Source organism: Hyaena hyaena, unplaced genomic scaffold, assembly GCF_003009895.1.
Source record: "Hyaena hyaena isolate Hyena2069 unplaced genomic scaffold, ASM300989v1 scaffold_153, whole genome shotgun sequence".
In the NCBI taxonomy this organism is placed as follows: Eukaryota; Metazoa; Chordata; class Mammalia; order Carnivora; family Hyaenidae; genus Hyaena; species Hyaena hyaena.
In genome coordinates, this window is record NW_024080785.1 from 998,941 (window position 1) to 1,018,602 (window position 19,662).

Below are 19,662 nucleotides of genomic sequence, written 5' to 3' on the forward strand. Positions count from 1 at the left end.
TTACATAACCCCCAGAAGAATTGTTTAAAACTGTGTAGCTTCCTGCATATTTTCAGTTGTCATCCAAAATTCTTTTCATAAGATGATGATAGATTGTAGTTGGGAGAAAGATTTCATGGCACTATTTGATAAAATAGGTTTTACTCCCTGATGAATGAAATACCCCAAATCTTAAAGAAATCATGTAAAAATCTTATAAACCAGTTTCATCCAACATTTCTCAAAAAAATGTGCTTGTCTTATAAGTACATTTTAGTCAACTTTAGGAGAATCGGTGTCATTAGTGTACACTGTTCAGCTGTTCCAAATTCAGAGCTTCCCCACAAAGGCCACTTAATCCACTTCTAATGTCAAAGTTCACTCTTAACAGAAATATGTATTATATAGGCAAAGGGGAGAAGCCCTGTGTATATAGAAAACTTGACTAATAATAAAGACATCTTGAGGCGCCTGGGTGGCTCAGTCGATTAAGCGACCAACTCTTGATTTTGGCTCAGGTCATGATTTCACAGTTCACGAGATCTAGCCCCGTGTCAAGTTCCACGCGGATAGCACAGAGCCTGCCTGGGATTCTCTCTCTCCATCTGTCTCCCCACTCATACTCTCTCTCAAAATAAATAAATAAACATTAAAAAAATAATAAAGATGTCTTCACCAAACCAGTATCTTTCTTGTGTTTTACTTTTATATGCATCTACAAAAAATAAGACCATTTTCCTGTACAGGCAAAGTAACACCATTTACCTAATGAGAGTGTTTAGTCCAATTAAAATTTCTCATGTGCCCTCCCAAATGCCCTTCATGGCTGATTTATCCACCCCTAGATTCAATTCTGGACTATATATTGCACCTGGTTGTTACATCTCTTATCTCTTTTATTTTTTCCCAAGTTTCTATTTATTTATTTTGAGAGGTGAGGAGGTAGAGGCAGAGAGAGAGAGGGAGAGAATCCCAAGCAGGCTCCATGCTAACAGAGCTCAATGCAGGGCTGCATCTCATGAATTGTGAGATCATGACCTGAGCTGAAATCAAGAATAGGATACTTAACCGACAAAGCCAGTCTTGTCTCTTTTAATAGAACGTGCATTTGAATAGGGTGATATTTTCCCCAAGGGAATGAAAATTGATTCTTTGAAGATGAAAAAAAATCTTACTCTTTTTATATACAAAGTACAGGTATACATATAGTCCATAAACATATACGCAGTATACCTATGATGTTAAATTTTCATGGTTGGGGGGGACAATTAGGAAAAATAAATTTCTAAAAAGCTTGGGGTGAAAGAGGAGATGAGCAATAATAGGAAAAAAAGTTGAGAAGTGATGATCTAGAACAATCCCTATTTCATTGCACTGACAGATTGATGAGGCTCCCAAACCAATATTTCAGTGTACTCTTACTCTCTTGTTTGGTTCATAAGGGAGGTTTTTATAGCTCAAAGCAATGCCCCATTGTAAGATTTGGGATGTGAGATGTGGCAGACCTGAAAATGTGCTGCTTGGATACCCCCTTCAAGAAAGCACTTGCTGTCCAACTGGGAGGAATGTGGCTAACCTTGACTCCTCAGAGTCTCCCTCAGCTTTCCAAAGGAGGTCACCCCCTTCTCCAGATAAACCACAGCCAATGAATGAGCAAGGCTGATCTACAAAGGCTCCCCCATTTTCACCCAATACAAGAAGTTCTAAGAGCCAGTCTTGGCTCTGAAGCTCCCTCATTGATCTAACAGAGACATTGTGGGATCTACGTTACCGTTGAGCAACTCCAGCTGCCCAACCTTGCTTTCTCCCTTTTTCTTTCACTAAAATCACACCCCAGTAAAACATTTGCACTCATAACTCTCATCATCTTCTTCCTGGAAAACCAAACTGGCCTAAAACCTACTTTGTGGGATTCTGTGAGGGTTATATTACAATAGCATACACAAAGCCCATGTGTACAGTGCCCGGCTACCATGTTTAATAAACGGCAGCTATTATTTCAAGGACATCTTAGAGCTTCCAGATTAATAGTAGCCTATTGAGAGTTTAGATCTGTTGAACCTTTGGAAGATCACAAAAATCCAAATCTCCTCGAGCCAGGGTTAGAATTCACAGAATTCTCAGTTTATTTCCCCTAAAACTAGAGTTCTCGTGTCCTTGAGTTGCAAGAGTAGGAGGGAAAAACCAGATCACCCTTATCAGTTACTATCCTATTGAAGAATGCCATCAATAGCTGCAGGCAAAGGCAGGAGTCAATGGGAAACCGTGTTCCATGCTGCTGTTGCAATTCAATATTTCCTGAAGGCAGATGCCTCCTTCATGCCTCAGAGAGCTGGAATCAGCCTGGGAATCATGGAGGCCAGGAAAACCGTGAGCTGTGGAAAAAGGTTACCCTGTCCTGTCATAAGTTAATTCTCTTCACCCACTGCTCTCGTATATCAATATATGACCCACAGATCACAAACACATGTCCTGGTCAAGGTGTACTTGGTCCTGAATCAGTCAGGACTCTGGCTGCAAGAAACCTGAAATCCAGGTCAAACTAGCTCTAAATGAACAAACAAGTAAACAAGGATGAAAGAAAGAAGAAGGCAGGGTGAAAGGAAGGAGTAGGATTTATGGTTTATTGGTGTATTATTTATTTGCTTCTTGCAAAGGGAAGCCCAGAGCTCAGAAGATATCAGGGACTTAGCAAATGCAGGCAGATGTCTCTCTTCTCTTTTCATCTCTCTGCTCTGTTTCCTTTCTCTGCTGCTGCACATGGGTTTGCTCTGCCTTGCTGCAGAGAGGAAATGGAGCATGGTTCAGACAGTTTTTGATTATATCGTCTCAGTCTAGGGACATCAGTGTCCTCCTGCAAAGCCTGAAATAAAGGCCCCAGGGAAAGACTAACTGGCTCAGCCCAATGCATGAACACATTTCTAACTGATCTCTGTGGTCACATAGATGAAGACTATGGTTGGCCACGCCTGGATCTCATGTTCATCTCTGTAGACTGAAGACTGGTTTGGCAGCCCATTAAAACTACAGGGAGAAAGGGGGGATCATCTTACCCCAAATGAGATAAGACATTGTACAGAAAGAAGGTGGGGGAGGGGGTGCTAACAGGCACAGCTGATAGTTGTCCATTACAGATCTTTTATGTCTCAAGGTCTCGTTTTGTTTTTCAGCAAACGTCTCTGAAAATAGAGAAGACTTTTATAATTGCAAAGAAAAAAAATTGTTGAAGGAAAGAGGAGAAAATGCGCAGAAGACAGGAAGTGGGTGAATAAGGCTATCACCAAGACTCTTTGGAAGAGTGCATCATCTCTTTGGGACTTCAGGTATTTGATCTCTGGGAGTGTGGCTCTCATATCTACTTCTACCAGCCTCTAATTCCAGTCTCTCACCCTCAGGGGATAAAAGTAGCATCTACCTTACAGGGCTTCTGTGAGAATTACAGAAACTAATGCAAGCACAACACATAGTGCAGAGTCTGATGCATAGACATCTATTTTATAAATAAAAATACAATTTTGGGACACCTGGGTGGCTCAGTCAGGTAAGCATCTGACTCTTGATTTCAGGTCAGGTCATAATCTTGCAGTTTTGAGTTCGAGTCCCGTGTTGAGCTCTGTACTGACAGTGTTGACAGTGTGAAGCCTGCTTGGGATTCTCTCTCTCTCTCTCTCTCTCTCCCTCTCTCTCTGACCCTCCCTTACACACACACACACACACACACACACACACACACACACTCCCTCTCTCTCTCTCTCTCTCTCAAAATAAATAAATAAACATTTAGAAATATTTTTAAAAACACCATTTGTGTATATTCATGTAGCACCCATATTCCCACTACATACTGAGGGCTTTTTGCGGCAAATACCTGCAACTCTCTGCTTAGGCCCAGAAAGACCCATTCAGAGAGTTAATGCCCCCAAATCAACTCTCAACTGACAAGAATTAGTGGACAAATGCTCTAGCTTCCTTAGCCCTCAGTGGGACAGCTCTGAGTTGCCCAGCAGGACTGCATTCCAACAGACTCATTTGAGAACATGCCCTTTTTTTGGCTTCCTTTCCTTCCCTGTCTTACAAGTTCTGCTTCCTTGTCAGTGTTTCCTGGAATTACCTCCTTGCACTTGAATCCTTGTCCCAAGACCTGTCTCTGGGGAACCTAAACTGGGACAATCAATTTGCAAAAAAAAAAAAAAAGAAGAAAAGAAAATGCATTGGAATGTTCGCCATCGTTATCCAAAAATTGACGGGACTATAAACGATTTTCCTGTTTATTATCTATATTTAATCATGTTCCACAAATGTGAACATAAATAGCAACTAAATGCTGTTGAAACAGTCTTAAGCCTGAGTTTCAGAGTCTGCAGGACTTCACCACCTTTTTCTTCTAACTACGACGTACTTACTTCTAACTCTACATACTTCATTAAAAAGCCTTACTTTTGCACTTGCCAAGTTCATCCCGAGTTCTCTGCTTTACTCAGCACTTTTTATTAATCCTACCTCTTCCGATTCACTGCAGCCCCTGATGCCATTTTATGTCCATTTCTTCCTTGAATCATTTTAATTGACATCATCGGTTCTTTCTGTCCTACGTTATTTTAAAGATACTCATAAACAACTTCTTTGGTATGGGTCTCTCCACTCTCCAGAACATTTGCATCAGCAGTAGGACTATTTCCAACACAAAAACAGTGCTGGACCAATTAGAGATAAAATACTCCCTCCCCCCAAAATTATTTAAGATAATATCTGAACTGCATCTGCTGTTTCAGTCTTTAACAAAGTGTCTTTTTTTCTCCCGGACAGCAGCAATGGGGGAAGAAAGGGGAAGAAACAGAAGCTGGCTCTCATGCACTCATTCCGCCACCCATAAATGATCTTTTCATGAGGACACGGCCGATAAGGAGAGAAGGAGAGACAAAAAGCATTCTTGACTTGGGAATGGAATAGCAGCTCCCCCTCGGTGTCTGATTCAGTTACTCAGAATGGCTTTCTTATGGCTGCGCCCCTTGTGAGTTATGAGCCTCTCTCTCTCTTTCTCTTCCCCCCAGGCTTCATATTAAAGACAAGACGCAGCTGCCAGGGACTCTGGAGATTTCGCAGCAGTCTACTATGGTGAAATAAAATACCATGTTATGCTGGAAAACTCACCAGTCCTTTCTTCACATGGGCTGTGCTATCTCATGGCCAGGATAAAGGATCCCAGGCCTGGACAGCTACTGCTTCTCCTGAGATTTGTCACGTCCTCTTCCAGACACTGCTCAATCTCTTTTGCATTCCAGCTTCCCAGCATGCTACCGATGATTATCTTCTAAAGCGATTGTATATGTTTGTACAATACATGTATCATCCACCCTCTGGAAATACTGTCCTGAAGGAGGGCATTTGGTTACCATTAGAGCAGCTGTTTTACTTCCAAGGAGAGAGAGGTGCTGTGGCCCTGTTGCCTCAGGTGATCAGGCAGGCTGGAGGTCTTCCCTACTTGCATCTTTGGTGTCATTACTACCAGAAGGATTGCATTACACAAATGGGCTGAGGTTTACACATAATGATTGGTTGAACTGCTTCTGCTGTGCAATCTCAGCCCCCTTTGCCCCAGAGGAAAATGGAGGCAGCTGAACTAGATCTGTCACCCCGCGTGGAGATTTGGAGTGCGCTAGTGAAATGTTGGCAAAGTATCACATTGGAGACTGTCTCTAGTAAAACACTTTAAACCTTAATAGAGACTGAGGCTAAAGGCAAACATGGTGCCTCATCTTCATATCCTGATTTCGATCTTGAAATAATAGGATTGGCTACAAATCCCAGCAAAAGCTTCAATGGGCCCATAACCAAAAAGACAGGAAGAATGTGCAACATTACTGAGCCGTTGCTGATAACAGTAGCTGTCCAAGGGTCAACACACCACCCTCTCTACACGTTCCTTTCTTCCTCTCCCATTTCACTCCAGTTACTGGCTAGTAAATAGGACCAATGGAGATGTCCCTTTCTGTTGGATATGTCTTGTATTCAGAAGTCTTTACCAAACTAAAGTCAGATACTAAGAATTGAGTTTCTTTCTGAGGGTGCCTAGTGGATCAGTGGTTTAAGCATCTGACTCTTGATTTCAGCTCAGGTCATGATCTCATGGTTCGTGGGATCGAGCCCCGTGTCAGGCTCCAAGCTGTCAGCATGGAGCTTCTCTCTCTCCCTTTCTCTCTGTCCCTGCCACACACTCTCTCTCTTTCACAATAAATATTAAAAGAAAAGTTTTTAATTTCTTTCTGACCTCTCTGTGGGGTGTATATAGGAGAATAAGTAAGGATCCAATTCGTGATCCAAATGTTCATTTATATATTCAATCAAACAAACGGGTCCCTTCCGGAGCACAGAAATACAATCTGAAAGTAGTTCAACTTACTAACTGAGGGGCAAAGATGAAGTTTGCATTGTTGGGTTTTTTTAATCTTTTTTTTGTAATAGGTGATCAATAAATATAGTTGAGTTGAATCATTAAACAAAAACATCTATGTCCATTTGGAAGAAGATGATCTGAAAGAAAATGATCAAATGTAATGAATATATGACCTCTACTTCAAACTCCTTCTCTGCTTTTCGATTATGAGATCAAAGTACTTTCCAAGTATAACTTGTTAATTTTTACCAGTCATAACAGTCACTGCGGGAAAGCAATAAGAATTTTGTCCTTCCATTTTACAGATACGAGAACTGAAGAACAAGGCATGAGTCAATGAGTCAGAGTCAGAAATGCAGCCCAGGATCTACTTTGGGGCTCCCTTTCTTTCTCCATATAACAGCTTAGGAAGCGCTGGCATTACACTCTGGCACAACAGGAGAAACTTTCCTCTATCCATCAGAGGGCCAGAGAGAGGAGACAGATGCCTGGAGTTGGTCAGGACAAGGACTCTATCTAGTTCTCATGCTATGTATCCCCTCCCCCCACCCCGCCCCCGCCCCCACCATCCCACACACTCCAATGCCTACCTTACTCAGTGCTCATCTTGACCCTAGTGAGCTCTGGTCGAATGAATGAATGAATGGATGACAACTTGTGACTCCCATTTTGATGTTTGAACTATTAATTCAACATTTCTTAAAATGGTATGGCCGGCCCGTACAGAAGAGAAAAAAGTGCCCTGCGTCGCGTATCTGCAATTGTTCTCGTAAAAACAGCAGTAAGGGTCTCTCCTGGTTGACAGGAGACTCTATGCCTTTGGTTCTAGTGGTGTCCTTTTCTAATTAAACAAATACCTGAGTAAATAAATAAACACAAGCACCGTATCTGAGGAAGGGTCTTTAATATGTTATAAAGTGAGAAAGCTATAAAACAGTATACTCCCGAGACTACCTGCATTAAATGCATTAAGTGATCATCTTAAATGCATTATCTTGGGGGTGCCTGGGTGGCTCAGTTGGTTACGTGTCCAACTCTTGGTTTTGGCTCAGATTGTGATCTCACAGTTTTGTGAGTGTGAGCCCTGCTTGGGATTCTCTCTCTCCCTCCTCTCTGCCCCTCCCCCACTACGGTGTCTCTGTCTCTCTTAAAATAAATAAATAAACGTTTTTTAAAATGCACTATTTTGTCTGATCCTTGTAGAAACCTTCTGAGGTAGGTGGTCTTTTTTTTTTTTTTTTTGGTTCCTTTTTATAGATAAGAAAATTGAGAGAAGTTAGGTAACTTGCCCAGGATCACACAGCTTGCAAAAGAGGATTTAAAACCAATTCTATTTGAATCCATAGCCTGGCATCTTCTTACCTCTGGCTGGTTCTTGCTCCTACTTTGACTACTTGACTCCTCTCCTCCTTCTTCTCTTTTCTCTCTCTCTCTCTCCCTCTCTGTCTCTGTCCTTGTTTCTGTCTGTGTCTCTTTTCTACCAGGTATGTTTATCTATGCATAGCTTTCCTCACACTCTCCAAGAAGTCCATTATTCAGAGACATGTCCTCGCCAGAATGTCTTGTCTGTCCCAGATTTAAAGGCCAAGCAGGGGCGCCTGGGTGGCTTAGTCGGTTAAGCGTCCGACTTTCACTTAGGTCATGATCTCGCGGTTCGTGGGTTGAGCCCTGCGTCGGGCTCTGTGCTGACTGCCAGCTCAGAGCCTGGAGCCTATTTCAGAGTCTGTCACTCCCTCTCTCTCTGACCCTCCCCTGCTCATGCTGGCTCTCTCTCTCTCTCTCCTAGAAATAAATAAAAATATTAAAAAAAAAAAAAAAGGCCAAGCAGGATGTCTGATATTCCATCCACCAGGCCACTGCCTAAGGTCACTGCCCAGCTGCTTAGCACATCCTAGACTCACAGACTCTGCCTGGTCTGGGGCTGTCCATGCATTTTGTACTTGGATTTGAAAACGGCAATTATTAATTTTAGAAGCAGTGTTTAGAAGTGGCTGTCACTTAAATTTTGTTGACACATTTGTATAAACATGTGCTATCGATATAAATAATTTGCATGAGAGATTTGCTTGGGTTCTTCTGTAGAAACACTCTTCATGATCCAGAAATTGTGAACATCAAAAGATTATCCAAGCAGGGATTATACTTATTCCTCTCATTCAACACATATGGACATACTTCTAATAGCTCGCATGTTGAGTAAAGACTCTGTGCAAAAAAAATCACGCGAAGTGGTTTACATACATAATCTTATTTCACCAACGTTTATAGGGGTTAAACAATAGCGCAATTGTCACTTAGTAGTATGTGGCAGAGACAGCTTTGCAACAGAAGTGGGCCTCATGTCAGGGCCTGAGCCCTCAGCCTCTCTGTTCCCAGGGACAAGGGCTGGGCCATCTCTCCAGAAGACAAAGATGAAAACAGCCTAGCAAGAAACTTGGAATCCAGCAGCAAAGATTTTCAAAGCTTCACAAGTATAATAATTAAAAGCAGAACACAACCTCCTATCATCTTCTTGCTCCAACAGGTAAGGAGCAGAAATGATTTCTTAAAAAGAGCAAACTGTTCGTTTGTTTGTGTGCAAGGGTTTTTTCAAGAGCTTGGAGAAAAGAGGAAACCACAGATCATGCTCTGAGACGGGCTGCCTTCCAAACATCACAATTAGTTCTGTGGAAAAGCAGAGCTAAGACTGAAGGGGTAAAAGTCCAGAAAGCCAGCGGCCGGGGTGGGTTTAAAACTTATGTGCCTCTGGAGATAAAGGAGTCAGAAGGGTCAGGAAAGATTAGAGTTAATGACCCGCAGGGCAATCCCCCCCAGTACTGGTGTGGTGGCTGTTACTGTCCAGATAGCACAGACACTGAGAATTGAGGAATTACCCGCTAACACTGGAAGCCCTTGGAAGGCCAAGACTTTTTCTTGGTTTATTTTACTTTGCTATAAATCATTTACTTAATATACTGTAATTCCAGGGATGGTACACACTGCATTAATTTGTGACTGTTATCAAGTTGAGAGAAAACACAAAGTCTGCATACAAAAGGAAAAAAAATCCCCCAAATTGTTTTCTTTAGATGCACGATTGTATGTGGAGAAATCAATGCCAAGACTCATTTTCGAAGGCTTCTCTAAACTCCCAAAGTTTTAAAGTGGTTCCAAACGCCAGTCAAATTGGCAATGGAGTGGTCTCCCCCACTGAAATTCTACTTCTCATAATGTCTACCCATTTTAACTCTGAACCATATCTAGAAGTTTTGGGGGCTCCTGGGTGGCGTAGTCGGTTAAGCGCCTGACTTTCGCTTAGGTCATGATCCGCGGTTCGTGGGTTCGAGCCCCGCGTCGGGCTCTGTGCTGACTGCCAGCTCAGAGCCTGGAGCCTGTTTCAGAGTCTGTCACTCCCTCTCTCTCTGACCCTCCCCTGCTCACGCTGTCTCTCTCTCTCTCCTAGAAATAAATAAAACATTAAAAAAAATTTTAGAAGTTTTGGAAGGTTGCAGAGGTACGGAGTTCAGAAGCTTGATGGGAAAATCACAATAATGTGACCCTCACTGTATGTTCGTTAAGGACCCTGTTTTTCAATCTGAGGACATTTCTTCTATAACTCATTTTCTGCCTGCAATCACATCTCTTCGTTGAGGTGCTGCATGGAATGGTAAAACAGCTGTAATGCAACTCTTTCTCAGAAAAAAAATAAGTCTGTTTTATAATACATTTGCCCTTTAAGGGTTATCCGATTGCAATTATCTTTCTCCAAAAAAAAAAAGGAAAAAAATCTTGCTGGAACTTGTAAAATTCTAGCAGAAATTGGAATGAAGCCGTCAGGCAATGGCAAGTCCAGGAGAGGGAAGAAAAAAACAGCGAGTTCGGACATTGGAAAGTATTTACATACATTCCAGCACATTCCAAGCACATAAAGAATAAACTTAACAGGGAAAGGCATTCCGTGCCCCAAATTGAATCTTTCTCAAGGAAACACTTCATGTTACTACTACCTGTGGAGAAACAGAGCAGAAATTGTAGGCCCAAAGGAAGTGTTTGTAGAAGATTCGTGAGGGAGAAGGGCAAACATACACCCAGTAAGTAGATGCTTCTCATAAGGACATACTTTGCGATTTGAGCATTTTTGAGCTTGCAATGGAATTTTAAAGCCATCCAGAAACAACAGATGTTTGAACCCAAATGATCCAACTACTTGATGCCAAAATTAGGGCTCTGAAGAGCAACTTAGAATTGTAACATATGAAAAGCAACGTCAGTAACTCTTCTCCAGGCCACAGTTGAAAGAGATTTATTCTGTGGCTCCCTGACCCTACCCTTTTATCTGTGCCCATTTATATTCTCAGCGATAATAATTTCTGTCAAATGGAAATATTAATAACTGAAATATTAGCCTCTCTTCTAGGTCTGACTTGGATCTCCTCTCTCCTTTGAGCACTCTGTCTCTAAATTGAATTATGAAACCCGGAGGCGGACCCTTCTGAACATTACTTATCCTTAAACTTTCGCATATGAGAACCAGTAACACTTTATGGTTGAACCTACACAGCACAGAATTATCTAGCTGATGTCGTCTTTGTAAGGAGCCAAGTCAGCTATTTCAAGCAAGCAAACAAAAACCCAACCAACACTAACTCCCAGTGACAGTAAATAAGCAAACTGCACTTTACAAGCTACTTTTTTCCCCCCAGATTAAATAGGTAACAGATAAATGCCAAATCCTTCTTTACTTGGTTTAAAGGATCTATCAACGGTGTTCAATTTGAAAACAAGGTTCTTTTTTCACTAGCTTGAAAGATTAACTCCCCTCCCCCACTTCTCCCCCCCTCCCATCTTAATGAACACAACTTGGACATCAAATCACTTTATTCAGCTTTCAAAGAAACTTCTTGAACATCTCGTTTACCAAATAAACTTCTCAGCAAGGTAGCAAGGTTTCTTGGCTTCCAGAAGGAGGATAGCATAAAGATGTTTCTTATTTCAGCCACATAAATACTGGAAAATAGCGCCTGTGAGAAGAAAATAGCAGTATGGTCATGGTTCTAAAAGGGAGCCAGAAACTCAAACTGTAACTGCATTTTAAAAATAGCACGGCAGCGATGATTATAATTTAGCTCCAGAGCACATAAGCATGGTATGAACAGGAAATGGGAGTACATCTTCTGAGCCTGATAAACTTCTCTAATGGAAGACATATGCTCTGTCTCTTAGCTGGAGAGCTAGGCCTAGGCAGAAAGAAGAAAAACCATATATGTTTACCTTCAACCCAGAGATCAAACTTCTCAACCTTGGAAGGTTTTTCTTTTTAATTCCTATTGAATTAAGTGCTAAAGTCAAGAAATGTACAGCATGGATTTAAATGGGACATATACCTTTATTAGAAAAATAAAAATGTGAAGTAACTTCCAGAGGAAAATCAAGTGAGCTATGTGTCTCAAACCTGTATGATCTCAGGAGAGTCCCTGCAAGGTAGAGCCTCTCCTCTCCTCGGAGAAGTCAGTGCTAATCAAAGAACCTTCTCGATAAAGCAATCTCCACTGTCTGTGAAAGGTCAAAGTTGAATTCATTAAGGACTGTATGTTTTGAGAACGTTCTACAATATTAATAATTATTCATAATTCTACTTAGGACAAATAGAAATGTGACAAAATGCCCCTGAGATTGCTTTTATGTTCTAGGATGGAACTGCTGATTTATGTGTTTCCAGATTTGTGTTTTAGAGAAAGGATCAGAGAGTGCGGCATGGTTCATGACTGGACCCATGGCAGCACATAAAAGTCCAGACGGACTAATCACGTCTCCTAATTTTACAGTCCATGTCAGCGACAATGCAAAGGAGCTGATATCAGTGGCTATCATCAAAACACAAATTGGATTTATTATCCCTTGACACAGATCATTGTGAGGAAAACTTGTAATGTCTGGAAAAGAAATAAAAAAAGTAGTTTAGTTTCTAGGCTCTATTCCTTTACAAACAGAAAGCAAGGGAGATGTTTCTTGTTATTCAGAATAAGTTCACTCCTTCAACAAATATTTATTGAGTGCCTCCTATGCTTGAGGCACTGTTGTAATTGCCGGGGGGCACAGCAGTGGGAAAGACAGACAGGGAGCTAATGTTCTAGTAGAAAATGTCAGTCAATAAATACGTAAATAGGAGAATTTCAAGTGTAAGTAATGCTATTAAGGGAACAAAAGGGTGATTTGTAGAGGAAAAATAGAATAGGTGGGAACCACTTTAAATAAGATGGTCAAGGAGAAGTTTGCTTGAGCTGAGACCCAAAAAATGAGAAGAAGCCAAACGTGTGGATATACAGGAGTATGTTCTAAAAGCAGAGGTGATGGGGCGCCTGGGTGGCTTAGTCGGTTAAGCGTCCGACTTTCGCTTAGGTCATGATCTCGCGGTTCGTGGGTTCGAGCCCCGCACCGGGCTCTGTGCTGACTGCCAGCTCAGAGCCTGGAGCCTGTTTCAGTCTGTGACTCCCTCTCTCTCTGACCCTCCCCTGCTCACGCTGTCTCTCTCTCTCTCTCCTAGAAATAAATAAAACATTTAAAAAATAAATAAATAAATAAAAAATAAAAGCAGAGGTGAGAGCTGGTGCAAAGGTCCTGAGGTTGGAACAAGCTTGACTTCTTCAAGGAACAGACAAGCCAATGAGGTCAGAACATGATGATTGATGGGGAGAGGGAAAAAGATGAGGTTAAGGAGGTAGTGAGGGCCAGGTTATACAGGACCTGTTATACCTTGGTAAGAGGTTTGGATTTCTTTTAAAGAATGCTAAGAAGTCATTGGAGAATTTTATGTGACTTTGATCTAATTTTTACGTTTTTTAAATTATAAAATATTTCAGATATCCAAAAATGTATAGATAACAATAAAATGAATATCTGAAGAACTTGGGCTCTTAAAATTTTCATGTTATTCTTCTCTACCTTATTCCTTTTCCTCTTTTAAAGTAGACTTATTCTGAATTTTATAATCTCCACACATGTTTTAGTGTTTTTAACACACACACACACGCACACACACACACACTCATAGACATCCATAAACAATACGTCTAACGCTGTCTTGCATTTTTTAATTCAGATATAATTGACATTGCATATTTTTAAACTTGATATGAATGGTACCATACTGTCCATATTCTTCTGCAATTTGCTTCGTTTCCCCTCTATAATTTTTTGAGGCTTATCTATGCTGATATGGAGAGTTCTTATTGATTAATTTTTTAACAACTGTATAGTAGTTTCTTATATTAAAATACCACAGTTTATCCATTCTTTGTTTAATGGGCATTTCCGTTGTTTTCAATGTTTTTATTCACATCTCCTTGGGCTGGCAATGGAATAGAGACGGACAAGAGTGGAAATACAGGGGCGCCTGAGTGGCTCAGTCAGTTAAGCATCCGACTTTTGATTTTGGTTCCGGTCATGATCTCACGGTTCATGAGATTGAGCCCCGTGTGGGACTCCGCATTGCCAGCACAGAGTCTGCTTGGGACTCTCTATCCCATCCCTCTCTGCCCCTCCTCCACTCACACAGTCTGTCTTACCTTCTCCTCCATACTACCTTCCCCCTGTACCTAATACTGCTATCACTTATATCATTATTTACCTGCTACTTCTTTAAAATTGACCCCATTTATTTTAAACTTAAAAAATCAATAATTAAAAAAAATAACAAACCATGCTATAAGGTCCTCAGGACAGGGATTTTTGTTTGATCCACTGATGTACCACAAGTTCATTGAATAGTGCCTGGCACAGGGAAGGCACTCAGTAGGCATTTATTGAATGAATAAATTAACACTCTTACATCAAAACTGTAAGTGGAAGGCCAGCATCATTTGCCAGGAATAGAAAGTAATCTTCAAAATAAATACAACCCACATAGTATGTATTATTACGCACGGTTGCTTCCTGAATGCTCTGGGCCTGAGGCCCAATATCTCTGTATTTTATTTTATTTATTTATTTATTTTTTAAATATTTTTATTTATTTCTAGGATAGAGAGAGACAGCGTGAACAGGGGAGGGTCAGAGAGAGAGGGAAATACAGACTCTGAAACAGGCTCCAGGCTCTGAGCTGGCAGTCAGCACAGAGCCCGACGCGGGGCTCGAACCCACTAACCGCGAGATCATGACCTAAGTGAAAGTCAGACGCTTAACCGACTAAGCCACCCAGGCGCCCCAATATCTCTGTATTTTAAAAGTAATGCAAGTATTAGAAGACCTGAAAGAGGGCACCAGTCACAGACAGACCTTTCCATTAATTTCATTAAAAGGATTCAAAGAAAATAATTTTCTGAATAAATCAATTTTATTTAAAGGTGGTCTCCGTATGCCATGTAAAATTATCACACAAATGACCAAGACGAGGTGGCTTTCTCTGGGGAATATGGCCCTATTCTAAAACAATCAATCGAGTCAGGGCTCATGTAGAATTAGATAGCTCAGTCTCTCTCAATTTTCTCACTCCTTAAATGTCATCTGTTCTTGTCTGTAATCTTCTATCACCTCTTACTTACCTCTCATTCCTTTTTTTTTTTTACAAATAGTTTATTGTCAAATTAGTTTCCACATAACACTCAGTGCTCATCCCCACAAGTGCCCTCCTCCATGCCCATCCCCCCCGCCCACATCCATCAGTCCTCAGTTTTTGTCAGCATTCAAGAGTCTCTCATGGTTTGCCTCTATCCCTTTCCCCCACCATTTCCGCCCTTCTTCTCCCCTTTATTCCTCTGTCAAGTTCCTCCTAATCCTCCTATACGTGCAAACATATGATATTTGTCCTTCTCTGCCTGACTTATTTCGCTCAGCATAACACCCTCAAGGTCCATCCATGTTGCTACACATGGCCAGATTTCATTGTTTCTCATTGCCATGTAGTATTCCATGGTATAGATAAACCACATCTTCTTGATCCATTCATCTGTTGATGGACACTTAGGCTCTTTCCATGTTTTAGCTATTGTGGAGAGTGCTGCTATGAACATTGGGGTACATGTGCTCCTATGCCTCAGCATTTCTGTATCCCTTGGGTAAATTCCTAGCAGTGCTATTGCTGGGTCCTAGGGGAGTTCTATTGTTAGTTTCCTGAGGAACCTCCACACTGTTTTCCAGAGGGGCTGTACCAGTTTACATTCCCACCAACAGTGTAGGATTACCTCTCATTCCTATATCCTGTTCCCTATAGAATCATTTGTAATCTCTATAATGCTCCTTTGTGCACACCTCTTTTAGCACTTAAAACATAAATTCATAATTATTTCTTTGCAAATCTATCTTCCCTCATTGAAATTATAAGTATAGAGGACATCGGGGACTGGGTCATAGCATGTTTATATTCCCAGAGCTCCTACTAGGATCTAACAAGATGGGAGACCCATAATAAATAGTTGAATGATTAAATTAAAGAAATTACAGAAGTTCGAAGAAAAGAAGGAGCTGTGTGATTTTCTCCCATTCTGAAAGGTATGATTTTGTCCTTGGCTTGAATGGCGGAAAAGCTGTGGTTGAAAAGCCTGTTCTTGAGATCATTTATAAGATCTTCCCAAACGCACATGAGGGTTCTCTGTGGAGATGAAAAGTAGATAACAATCCTTGCCATCAAAATCTTTCAGAATTAATTTACTTCCTGCAGAAATTATAATGTATCATTCTTCATTTGCAGAATCATTGTGAAAATGTAGAAGATGCCTCCAATGTAGACATGACAGCTGCATTTTTGTGGCTTGCAGATAAAGTAGGGTAGTGCTGAGGTCAGTTTTCTATACCTAGGTGATGATCCCTGCTCTCCACAGAAATGATGATGGACCAATGCAGCTCCTCGCTGACAATAAGCAAAGTAGGTACAGGATGACAAAGGAGACACACTACAGAACAACATTCTCACAAAAATCAGAAATGTAACCTTCCTCAGACCACTCTTGAGATGGTTAGCAGCAGTTTCTTATGTATGTAACTGTGTCTAAAAAGAAACCAACCTGTTGACAACTATTTGAGAACGGGATTCAATATATGCATAGAGCTAACATGAAAGTAAATGGCAGGCATCCTTGAGATCTTGAGCTGAACTTATCTTTTCCTCATGAAAGTATTCTACAGAAATCTATAGCTTTTGTGTACCTGAGAAAAATGCTTAGCAAATAAAATGAAAACAAAGAATCTATTTATAATAAATACAGTTCTTCATCCTCATTCATAATAAATGTTATTAAAACTTTTAAACGATGCTGGTACCAATTCTTCTATTAGACAAACAAAAATCCCAAAGTTTTACAACACACTGTGTCGGTAAAGCTGTCAGGAAACAGACACTCACATATACAGTATATATATATATATATATATATATATATATATATGACACAATCCTTGTGGAAGGCAATTTGCTGATAGTGTCAAAATTACAAATACATTTCCTCTTTAACCTGCCAATGCCACTTCTAGGGATTTATCTTTTATACCAGCACCATGTAAAATGACTGATGTACACCATTACCACTGCAGTATTGTTTGTAATGGCAAATGTTTGGGGAGGGAGAGGAATCAAGCATTCATCAAAAGACTTTTTTGTACAGGGGGTGCCTGAGTGGCTCAGACAGTTAAGTGTCAGACTTTGGTTCAGGTCATGATCTCACGGCTTGTGAAGTTCACGCCCCACATCAGGCTCTGTGCTGACAGCTCAGAGCCTGGCGCCTGCTTTGGATCCTGTGTCTCCCTCTTCTCTGTGACCCCCCCCCCCACTCACACTCTGTCTCTTTCTCTCTCTCAAATATAAATAAAAATTTTAAATAGACTGTTTGGTACAAAACATATTTGTACAAAAATACATTACATAAATCTCAGCTAGAAGACATTTTGCAAAATACCTAACCAACGCTCCTCAAAACTGTCAAGGTCAACAAAACCAAGGAAAGTCTAAGAAACTGTCATAGCCAAGAGGGCCTAAGGAGACATGATGACCAAATGTAATATGATCTCTTGAAACAGAAGCAGTAAAACTAAAGAAATATGACCAAGATAGACTTTAATTAATAATGTATCAGTATTGGTTCAATAATTGTAACAAGTGTACCACACTAAAGTAGAATGTTAATAATACACGGACATGTGAGAATTCTCTGTACTATCTTCACAATTTAAAAAAATATATAAGAATGTTGTTAAGAAATGAAAGTTATTGATAAAAATAAATTATAAGAGAGCCATACAATGGAGTGATTCTATGCAACATTCAATAAAGAATAAAGAAACTCTCTCTGAGCTGATGAGGAACAATCTCCAAGGTCGTTAAGTGAAAAAAACTCAGTTGTATAAGAACTTGTATTTGACTAAAGAAACCCAGCATACACGTGCAAGTCCCCAATAACAGTGGTAATCTGTCACCAGCAGAGTGGGGAAAGTAGAGTGGGTGGAGAATAAGGTGGAAAGAAAAACACACACACACACACACATTAATTATGTGAGTCGAAATACCTATTTAACTAATTTTGTCAGCTGCTGCCCATAGGACCCTCTATGAATAAACAATGAGATGGACTCCTAGGTAACCTATAATTATTGTTCAGAAACTGTCTCCCTTGCTGAATGAGGGATCTTTCTACATTCTGCATTTCTGTAGATTCATTTTTTTGAAAATCAGCCTGGGGCACCTGGGTGGCTCAGTCAGTTGAGCAATCAACTCTTGATTTTGGCTCAGGTAATGAGCTCACAGTTTGTGAGTTCAAGACCCTCACTGAGCTCTGTGCTGACAGTGCAGAGCCTGCTTGGGATTCTCTCTCTCTCCCTGTCTCTATTCCTCTTCCGCTTGTGCTTTCTCTCTCTCTCTCAAAATAAATAAATAAATAAACTTAAAAAAATTAGTATAAAATGAAAACCCAACTGATTTGAGATTGCCAAACTTGTATGAACCAAAACTTCTGAATGATGACTTTTCCTTAGAGATCCTGTTACCCTTCTGTAGTATCTTCAGTTTCTTTTTCTGTGAAGTGAGGGTAGGCCTAAATAAAAGTTTCTGTTTTGATTGATTATTGATTGAAAGAGAGTTAATTTATGGATAGGAAAAAATAGGGGTGAATGCACAATGACAGATCCATAAAATACTGCTTGAAGTGGAGAGCAAGATATGAATTTGCTATGTTTTAAAAAGTTTTTTTAAATGTTTATTTTTGAGGGAGAGGGAGAGAGAGAGAGACAGAGCGTGAGTGGGAGATGTTCAGAGAGAGAGGGAGACACAGTATTTGAAGCAGGCTCCAGGCTCTGAGCCATCAGCACAGAGCCCGACACAGGGCTCAAACTCACAAACACGGAGATCATGACCTGAGCCGAAGTCAGATGCTTTACTGACTGATCCACCGAGGTGCTCCAAAAGTTTGTTATTTTCCAAAAAGATTAGCAAAGTAAAGTTCTGGTCCACCTTTAGTAAAATATTACTCCACTGAATATTCTAATAACAGATATATGAGGGGCAGAATAATTTGAAATTGGAAGTTAATTCATTTAAAAAATAGTGAGTTGAAAAGTAAGACTCATTTTGCATTTATTTCCAAGGGCTGTTAGAAACACAACCCAAATGGGAAAGCATTTAGTTATATGAGCTTCACAATGACATTTTTCCCAAATCAGGTCTGCCTTCTGACATATGAGGGTGTCCAGGGCAAAAATACATATTGAAGTTAACATCCGTATACCTAAATATTTTAAGGTTATAGATCGAGCTAACAAATTGTTTAAACATTTAAATCCTCTGGCCTTGACATCTTCATAACAACCTAAAAGATTAGGTTTGAATTTAGGTTTCTCAGACTGCTGAGAGTTCCATACCAGAAAATAGCAGGAGAGAGGAGGAGAGCCGGTGTGTAGCCCCAAACTGTTACCTATCCAACCCTGTGAGGATAGAGGTGGAGAAGAGCCACGGATGTTCTTTGGATGTCCCCCATCCAGGCTACCCCAAATACGGTCTGATTCAGGGCACCTAGGCAGTGAGTAGTCATGCTCTCTTGGCAACACAGACCCCTCACCACATGGAGAATAGGGACCTCAAAAGTTTAGGGCCCAGAGTCAGGGGCTTTTCTTATCCTGGTCTAAGGGTGAAAGCATTTCAGATATTTCTTAGTGATTAATCATCAGATAAGGGAATAAGGAGTAAAGTTTTTATTCATCTGGGTCCTTAAAAATATCACTTTGAAGTGGAGGGTTTTTGTTATGATGATATTGATGAATAAAGAATAATAAAAAGATGTAATGTTTTGTCTTTGGGTATCATGCAACGTTGGGATTTTCTTTCTTTCTTT

General features: G+C 40.5%; 1 protein-coding gene and 1 long non-coding RNA gene across 6 annotated transcripts in view; one reads left to right on the top strand and one right to left on the bottom strand.

Annotated features, from left to right (window-relative positions):
* The window catches only part of HERPUD2 (HERPUD family member 2), an 83,386-nt gene extending 78,167 nt beyond the window's left edge, over positions 1-5,219 (bottom strand). Inside the window, exon 1 of one of the 2 annotated variants that reach the window (XM_039239130.1) lies at positions 5,131-5,219. The gene's annotated coding sequence lies outside the window, so the exon portion shown is untranslated. The remainder of the gene's footprint in view (positions 1-5,130) is intronic. The other variant, XM_039239131.1, reaches the window with a different exon arrangement.
* Positions 2,862-7,260, top strand: LOC120236370. 4 transcript variants are annotated; one of them, XR_005529647.1, is made up of 4 exons: positions 2,862-3,065; positions 3,150-3,243; positions 5,031-5,431; positions 6,679-7,260. It is a non-coding gene; the product is annotated as an uncharacterized LOC120236370 (long non-coding RNA). The 4 variants fall into 4 exon arrangements; XR_005529648.1 differs by having other exon boundaries at positions 2,862-3,052; XR_005529646.1 differs by having other exon boundaries at positions 2,862-3,302.
* Positions 7,261-19,662: the final 12,402 nt, after the last annotated feature.